This window comes from Mauremys mutica, unplaced genomic scaffold (genome assembly GCF_020497125.1).
Source record: "Mauremys mutica isolate MM-2020 ecotype Southern unplaced genomic scaffold, ASM2049712v1 000330F_np12_obj, whole genome shotgun sequence".
Classification (NCBI taxonomy): domain Eukaryota; kingdom Metazoa; phylum Chordata; order Testudines; family Geoemydidae; genus Mauremys; species Mauremys mutica.
Window position 1 is genome coordinate 310,037 of NW_025422919.1, and position 9,065 is coordinate 319,101.

Below are 9,065 nucleotides of genomic sequence, written 5' to 3' on the forward strand. Positions count from 1 at the left end.
GCTCCATGAAGCAATCAAAGCTCCCAGAAACCAGCAAATCATCCCCGGCCTTTTTAATGGCTCGACAACGCGCCGCGTTAGCACAATTTTTAAGCCCAGCAACGGGCGTGTCCTAAACGTCAGCGCCCCCTTGTTTTTCAAGTCACACGCCCTCGCCTAGAATTTAGCTGCTGAGCGCTGAGCCGCCTCTCCGGAGCATGTGCAAACTGCAATTTTTCCAACCACGGCTCGGTCTCCACAGTGGATCTGTTCCAGTATAACTATCCCCTGTTCGGGGTGTGGCTTTCGGACCAGTCGTTATATCAGATAAGCCCGGCGCGGAAGCTGTTAGATTGGTGTAAAAGGTGACACTTGGGTTTGGACGAATCACAGTTTGGTCGGTAAACGTCACTTTCACGGTCGTCACGGAAAACCAAAGGGGAAAAAAAATATTCCCCCTCCATCGGAACTGACATTTCCAGCTAGGCAGACTCATAAGAAAGGCTGCTTCCCATTTGATGTAAGGATGTTTGCCACGTGCCATTGACAGTTTGTGTTCTAATGGTTATAAAGCCGTAACTTTCTGAATATCAGTGTCTACTGTCACTGACAGTTGTCTGACCGCTCCCGTCATGTCCCATGACTGCGCACTTTTAAAAATCAATACAGACAGTCAAAAAGGCTTTAAAACCCCATCGTTCTTTCACACCTGTCAAATTTTAAATGGATAAAAACTGGGGGGAAAAAATGCTTAACGATAAACATGGATATTATCCATGGGAATTATAAAAAATAAAAACATTTCCCGCCCGTGTTATTAACAACTTGAAATACATCGTTTTTTTAAGTCTTCCATCGGCTAACCTGAGGTCTGAGATTCACTATCGTGGGCTTGGGGTTTTTTTTTTGTCCAATGTAGACACATCTCACGGATCACTAACTGGTTGCAAGATAGGAAACAAAGGGTTGGATTAAAGTGGTCAGTTTTAACAACGGAGACACACAAAAAGAAGGGTCCCCCCCATCCCCCCCCCCAAGATCTCCCCGGGGAGTCAGGTGGCTTCCGTACAAGGAGAGACTACAAAGATGGTCTCCTTACCAAGCTGAACAGCCCCCGTTAAGGGGGGGACGACGCGAGAGAGGCCTTATAAACTCATAAAAAGGCTGTGGAAAAAGCGAAGCGAGAAATGCGATTTTGTGCTTTCACGCGACACAAGGTCACCGGGTGGAATTCACAGGCGGCAGGTTTAGCACAAGTGCTTGGTCACACAACACACCAGTAACCTGTGGAACTCCTCGCCAGGGGATGCTGTGACGGCCAAGCGGGTTCGAAAGGGAACTAGATATGCTCACGAAGGACAGGTAGCCAAACTGGTCGGAGAGGTAACCCCCTGCTCAGGGCACCCCAAGACCTCTGCCCCCCAGAAGCCAGGAGTGGAGGACGAGATGGAATCAGGCACTTTCCCGCGGCGCTGGTACGGGCCACTGTCGGACACAGGGTCCCGGGCAGGACAGGCCATGGTCTGACGCTCTTACGTGCCGATATTTTACAGGAGGTCGGATTACATGGTCCCTTCCAGCCTTAAAAAAAAAAAAATCTCAAGAATCCCAGACATCCACTATAGGACACCGCTGGCCGATTTACAAGGCGCTGAAAACGGGTGGAGGCAGACAGCCCTGCGATAAACAGACTCCCACGTGAAAAGCACGGGCCGGGCCTACTCTGTAGGGGACACAAACAAACATTTTTTGGTTTAAGGTCCCCCGAAAATGTTTTGGGTGGGGGGGGGGCTGTAATCTGCCAGAGGGCATCGCTTTTACTGTCGCCTGCCGGGAACAGGCCGGGGATTGTGGGTTCACTGCCCAGCAAGCAGGTAGGCAGAGCAAAGTCCTTTCTTCCCAGAGCAAACAGTTGCATCATAAAGTGACTGTCGGGAACACCCAGGAGGAGGATCGGGGCAGATGGTTACAATGACTGTTTCTGGCCTTAGGAAAAAAACCCTACGAATCTAGACAGCCCCTCACTGCAGCCAGATCTCCCTTTCCAGCCTCACAAGGCACACGAAAAAGCCTGGAGCACGGTGGGTTTTCCCTTGCGTGGACGCCGGGATGAGACAAGCCCGAAACCAGGCGTGGCCCCGCAGGAAAAGCCGGCTTCCCCGCAGGCTGACTTCCCCGGCTGAAAACAGGGGAGTTGGTTTCCTCTGGGCGGCCGAGAGCACAGGGCCGAGGCCCCGGCAGCAGCAGGGAGCGGAACGAAAACAGACAAGTTTGTCGGGCCCACCACTGGGTCCCTAACGGAGTCTGGGGCCGCGTTGCGCCGGGAGCTGTACGTATCCGAACACGCGCTCGCATACTCTCTCTCGGACGCTCCCTGCCCTGTAGAGCAGGCCGTTTTAAACAGACTGGCTGGAGAAAGGAAGGATGGGCTAGCTGGTGGGGGGGGGAGGGAAACCGAGGCACAAATCGATGACGTGCCGCCAAATTACCCAAGGGATGGGGAAGATTCTCCAGCACGAATACGCTTACAGGGTCTTTCCAGGAAAGACTCGACGTCTTTCTAAAACGCCCCCCTGTAGCTCGCCCGGACGTTACGGGCTCGAGGCAGGAATCCTTAGGTGAAATTCCCTTGCCCACGGTCTACGAGAGGTCAGAACTGGGGTCTTGTGAAAATTTTCCCCTAAACTTACTTTGGAAAACTTAAGTCCCATTTTCAAAGGGGACTCGGGCACTTTTGAAAAATCTCACCTTTTGACAATCACAACGGTCCCTTCCGGCCTTAAAAATCTCTCGCTTGCGACACCTGAAATCAGCGGAAAAGTGGCCCAGCTCTCCCCTCTCGTAGAAGAAACACAAAAGGCTGAATTCTGCTGGGACTCTGCTTTAAAAAGTCTTCGAGACTCCGCGTCTACCCGGGCAGAGCTTTTCAGCTCACTGCGCACGGGAGCAGATTCCCACCCCTCGCCCATCTCCGCATGCGTTTCAAACATTTGCTGGTTCAGCTTCGCTCCCGGCCCGTCTGCGTCTTACGCCAATTACACGCCATGTTTCGCAACTGCTGCTACAAAGGATGGCGGAGAAATCACACACCTCCCCCCGCCCCCAAAAGTCACAAAATAGTGCCCCTCTAAATCCCATCCAGAAAGTAGGTGCCAATCTTCAAACCAAAGAGGCAGATGCTTTCCAACAGGAACCCCTGCCATCACGTAAGCCCGTCTGGGTTAGAAGCAGCCGCCTTCTCGGAGAAAGCAGACACACCAAAAAGCACCTCGGTTATCCTGCAAGGATAAATCCCCCCCTAGTCCTGAGTGCAGGGGACGGGTCTAGCTGACCTCTCGAGAGCCCTTCCAGGCCTCTGCTTCTGGGGAGCAACGCCGAGACCCCAACGTATCCGCAAATCTGCCTCCTCCAGACGCCAACAAGAAACGGGCTCGTGCGTGCGGACACCCTGGCCCATCACGCTGCCCCGCTGCTTTCTCAGACGCCCCTTCGGCTGGAAGCTCCTTGGTCCAGGGCCTGTCTTTTGATGCTGCGTCTGTACGACGTGGGATGCGGGTCCGTGCCTGGGGCTACGGGAACACGCTAGAGACACGGACCGAGATTCAGAACACGGACCGTGGGCACGTCTAGCGTCTCACTGTAACGGCACGGCTTAAAGCAACTTTTATTCCAGCGGGGGGGACGAGCATCGAGCGCATAGCGGGACCGCCACCCAGCCGAGGTTTAGGACGGTTTGGGATCTCCTCCTGCCTTTCGTCCTCGCTCCGCAGCCCGACGGGCCGAGACAAGAGCCTCCAGGACAACGCCGACGCTTAATTACAACGCGAACGCTGTTAATTGTAAAGGGCGGACAGGCTCAGCAGAAAGGGGCCCTCGGAAAACGAACCCCCTAGCTGTCTTGCAGATATCTGGAGGAGGGGAACAACCCACCGGCTTTCCTAGCAAAGCAGGGGAATCAAAGTTTTGCAGACTCCAAGCAGAGAGGTGCAGGTGCCGGCACGGAGCAGACTCCACGCCACCGAAAGCAGACGGGCCGATAACCGTTATGAAACGCCCCGTCTCGCCAGGCAAGGAAGACAACAGCTGATCAGACGGCTGCGCTCCCCAGGGGGAGTTTAGGGTTGGTACACAGGGCGGGCGTGTGCAGGGGGTGGGGGGCACCCCCACATTTTGAAAGGCAGCCAGAACAAAAAAAGACAAATTAGTCCTTTCCCTTCTCGGGGGGAGTCACAAGCTAGGATTTCACTTGTGCAAAGTTCAGCGGAGAAAGCCGGCTGCTGCCTCTGACTTCTGCAAAACCCAATCCCTGTTTACGTCTGATCAGTTCTTCTCTTACTCCTAAACAAATCCCTCGGGCCGGCTGCTTTCCACCGAAAGGCTGAACCCTGCTCCCGCGAACCAGCAGCCAATCGCTGCCACAGCGAGCGAGCGTCCAGCCGGGCTCGTAACGGCAAACGGTCGTCGTAGGCTTCACGAGATCTGGGTTCGAATTCCCAGCTCCGCCCGCCCCCAGACTCCCGATCTGACCCGGGGCAAATCAGGGCATCGCAGTGGTGCCTCGGTTTCCCTGTATGTAGCTCGGTGGTAACGAGCCTTCCTTTCTCTGGTAAGGCCTGGTCAGCACATAGGTTTTGTGCCAGGGTAGCGAGGCCGGACTGATAGGCACGACCACAGGTGTGTGGCTGAGACCTTTCCGCGCTGTACGTCGTTACAGATTTGTGACATAAACGTAAAGCAATCAAGAAGTTGCATCCTAAAGCACGTTCTGTACGAATCTGCTTTGATCAAATACCGACACGCTGGAAAGGAAGGTGGCCCTGTCACACCTTTGGGGGTCACCAGGCTTCCCACGGCAAATCGGAAATCTTCTTCAAAACGACCACGACGGCTCGTCCCATCCCGAAGTTTTCTGCCAAAGCAGGAGTTATTTAAACAGCTGTTCCAGCCTCAGAACCAGTCCCGAGAGGAGGCTCAGACATGCTCAGAGTAAGCCAGACAAGAATGCCTGGCGAAAAGGAGAGGCAGGGCAAATAACCCCCCTCTGGCTTAAAGCCACAAATCAAAGTCAACACGCCACCACGCTGAAAAGAGAAACAGAAAGAGCCGGTTTCAAAGTGACATTAACTCACCAAGCATCGAACCGGAGAGCGGGTGCTTGTAAGCAAAGGTCTGGTTGGGAAGGGAGGGACAGAATATCGCATCTCTAAGGGCGGCTCGAAAAAGGCCAAGGCCCACCCCGGAAAGCTTGCTGAGAAACTGGAAAGGGAGAATTCCTAGACAGAAAGCGATTCAGTAATGCATTTTTTCCTCCTCCTCTCGCCTCTGAACTAGTGGGCACAATGCGCAAGACACGAGGCTCCATTTCTAGGGTTAAAAGTCAATGCTTAAACTCCTGGCTGCCACGGATTTCCCTGAGTGACGCCGCCTCTACAAGCCTCGGTGTCTGCATCTGTAAAATGGGCGGAACTAGCAGGCCTCGCCCCCGCACTAAAAACAGCGTCCCCCAACTGTCAGAGTCCAGCGAAGGCCAAAAGCTTGCTTCCAGCGAGTGCGCGTTTCGGACACCCATCCCCTCCCCACACGCCAAACGCCGGGTATGCGTATAAGAGATCGGTGTCTGGAAGAAGGGGGAGGCATGGTCTGAACGGGACCACGGCTGCGTGCGTTTGCAGTCGAAGGCTGGGGACGTTAACCCAGCCTGCTGCTCTTGGCATACTTGCCTAAGGTAAGGAAATCGCCGCACCCGTTTTCGGAGACACTTTCCAAGCCATCCAATATGCAGAGGCCGGGCGCAAAGTATTTTCTGAAAAAATCAGGTCCCTCAGACGCTCAAAAAAAACAACAACCCCAAAACCAATAACTCTGTTTCTTTTTAAATTGCTAAATCGCTTTTGTAAAGTTAAGCTGCTGAGAATTCGTAAGCCGCTACCATTATTTAACTAGCGGCCGGCGCCAAGTTTCACCGAGTTTTAAGGCCAGAAGGGGCTATTGGTCCTTCCTGCATCATCCCAGCCGTTTCTGCTTGAGCGAAAGCAGATTTTTTTTGGTAGAACGGGACAGCCCCTGTCTTTTGACTCCAAGCAACGGAGAATCCACTGGTTAATTACCCTCCCTATTAAAAAAAGTACGTGCCCCCGTTTCTAACCTGAATTCGACCAGCTTCTGTTTGGAGATGTTCTACTTACTGCACACGTGGGGTCGGTGGACGCATGGGGGCGCACAGACGACGCGAAAGATGCGCCTCCGTTTGAAATTTCACCGGGGGGGGGCGCAAATGGGAAGAAAAAGGTTGACAACGGCTGCTCTGTACCATCAGAGAGTCGCGTGGACTCTGAAGATTCCCTCCCGCCATGTAAGCGCAAGCCACCGGGGCAGTGTCTTTAGATGACACATTTCCGTCTTTGTGAAACTGACGGCAAAGCGAGAAATAAAAAAAAAAAAAACCCAACCACCTCACTTCACACGTCTAAAAATAATCCGTGACCCACACAACGGTGTGTTCCCCAAACCCTCCTCTCCGCAAATCCACCAGGGGCGACACCCCGCCCCGAAAAGCGCCCACGGGGTGCCCAGAATCCGGGAGGGCTCGACACTCACAGGAGAGGCGCCTTTGTCACCCGGCGCCTTCCCGGATCTACGCCCCGTGCCCAGCCCAGCGTCCACCCGCCCCTCGCCGATCCGGAGGGGGGGGACGGGGACTCTTTCTCCCACCCCTGCCTGCTCCCAACCGGCTCCCCTTCTCGCTCCCGATGTAGGGCGACCAGACGTCCCAATTTTGGGGGTTTTTTCCTTATCTACGCTCCTGGTACCTCCCACCCCCGGTCCCGATTTTTCACACTTGCTGTCTGGCCACCCTAGTCCCGAGCAGCACGCGAACAACCCATGATCCAGCCCAACTGTCTCCCCTCCGCCTTTCCAAGGCACAGCTTCCTGGCAGGCCGCAATCAAATACCTCCCAGTCCGTCCCCCCCCAAATACCTCCCCGACCCCTGTCCCGTGCCTGCCTTCCCCAGACGCCCCGAACAGGGCACCCCGATCCCCACAAAGTATTGCTCAGCAAGGGGGGTCCCCTCCCCCCTCTGCGTTACCCCCCCCCAGCCCATGCATTGCTCAGCAAGGGGGGGTCCCCTCCCCCCTCTACGTTACCCCCCCAGCCCATGCATTGCTCAGCAAGGGGGGTCCCCTCTCTCCTCTGCATTACCCCCCCAGCCCATGCATTGCTCAGCAAGGGGGGTCCCCTCCCCCCTCTGCGTTACCCCCCCAGCCCATGCATTGCTCAGCAAGGGGGGTCCCCTCCCGCCTCTGCATTACCCCCCCAGCCCATGCATTGCTCAGCAAGGGGGGGTCCCCTCCCTCCTCTGCATTACCCCCCCAGCCCCTACATTGCTCAGCAAGGGGGGTCCCCTCCCCCCTCTGCGTTACCCCCCCAGCCCATGCACTGCTCAGCAAGGGGGGGTCCCCTCCCGCCTCTGCATTACCCCCCCAGCCCATGCACTGCTCAGCAAGGGGGGGTCCCCTCCCGCCTCTGCATTACCCCCCCAGCCTATGCATTGCTCAGCAAGAGGGGTCCCCTCCCGCCTCTGCATTACCCCCCCAGCCTATGCATTGCTCAGCAAGGGGGGGGTCCCCTCTCTCCTCTGCCTCCCTCCTCTGCATTACCCCCCCAGCCCATACATTGCTCAGCAAGGGGGGGTCCCCTCCCGCCTCTGCATTACTCCTCCATCCCATGCATTGCTCAGCAAGGGGGGGGGTCCCCTCCCTCCTCTGCATTGCTAAACAAAGGGGCCCCCTCCCCCTCACGCATTGCACAGCAAGGGGTCTCCCCCCCCATCCCATCCCATGCATTGCTCAGCAAGGGGGGGTCCCCTCCCCGCTCTGTATTACCCCCCCATCCCATGCATTGCTAAACAAAGGGGCCCCCTCCCCCTCACACATTGCACAGCAAGGGGTCTCCTCCCCCCCACCCCATCCCATCCCATCCCATGCATTGCTCAGCAAGGGGGGGTCCCCGCTCCCCCCGTGCATTACCCAGCAAAAGGGGGGGATCCCCCTCTTTGCACTGCCCCTCCCCCAACCACTGACCTGTGCTTCCAGCGGCCCCTCCGCACCATCCCTAGGGCCTGGCTGAGATTGGGGTGTGGAGGGGGGGGGCAGGAAATGGAGTTGCAAACCTGACACCCCCCCCTGTTTTTTGGGGGGTTGCTTCTAGGGCTGTTGCATCCTGGCCGGGCCCCGTGCAATCCCGGGGGGGGGTTTGCAAAGATAGGAAGGGGAGGGGCTCCCCCAGATTTGCACCGGGGGTGGGGAATAGGGGGAGAAGCAGCAGCGGCCGGCAGCGCCCGCCGGGCTGGGCTGCAAAGGGAAGCGGGGGGGGGCGGGAATGTCGCGAGACGGGAAAGGCGCCTGGCCCCTCCCTGGGAGCTGGGGAGGGGCCTTAAAGGGGCAAGGCGGGGGGGAGATCCCGTGGGACAGGGTCTCGGGGTGTAAGGCCTGGGCGGGAGCCTGGGGGGGGGGTTTGCAATAGCAGAACCTGGGGGGTTTTGTAATAGCGTGGGGGGGGGCAGAACCTGGGGGGGTTTGCAATACGGGGGGGGCAGAACCAGGGGGGTTTGCAATAGCGGCGGGGGGGGGGGGCAGAACCTGGGGGGGTTTGCAAAACGGGGGGGGCAGAACCGGGGGGGTTTGCAATAGCGGGGGGGGGCAGAACCTGGGGGGGTTTGCAATACGGGGCGGGCAGAACCTGGGGGGGTTTGCAATAGCGGGGGGGGGCAGAACCGGGGGGGTTTGCAATAGCGGGGGGGGGCAGAACCGGGGGGGTTTTGCAAGACGGGGGGGGCAGAACCAGGGGGGGTTTGCAATAGCGGGGGGGGCAGAACCTGGGGGATTTGCAATAGCGGGGGGGGGCAGAACCTGGGGGGTTTTGCAATAGCGGGGGGGGGGCAGAACCTGGGGGGCTTTTCCATATCAGGAGGCGGGGGGGGCTTTGCAATACCAGGGGGGGCTGAACCTGGGGGGGCTTTGCAATTCGGGGGGGGGCAGAACCTGGGGGGTTTGCAATAGCGGGGGGGGGCAGAACCTGGGGGGTT

General features: G+C 57.2%; 1 protein-coding gene across 2 annotated transcripts in view; it reads right to left on the reverse strand.

Moving 5' to 3' along the window:
* KIF1C (kinesin family member 1C) overlaps positions 1-8,287 on the reverse strand; it is a 33,436-nt gene extending 25,149 nt beyond the window's left edge. The window contains exons 1-2 of one of the 2 annotated variants that reach the window (XM_045000478.1): positions 8,062-8,287; positions 1,264-1,560 (exon numbers count right to left, since the gene is read on the reverse strand). The gene's annotated coding sequence lies outside the window, so the exon portion shown is untranslated. The remainder of the gene's footprint in view (positions 1-1,263; positions 1,561-8,061) is intronic. The other variant, XM_045000477.1, reaches the window with a different exon arrangement.
* Between the last annotated feature and the right edge of the window lie 778 nt (positions 8,288-9,065).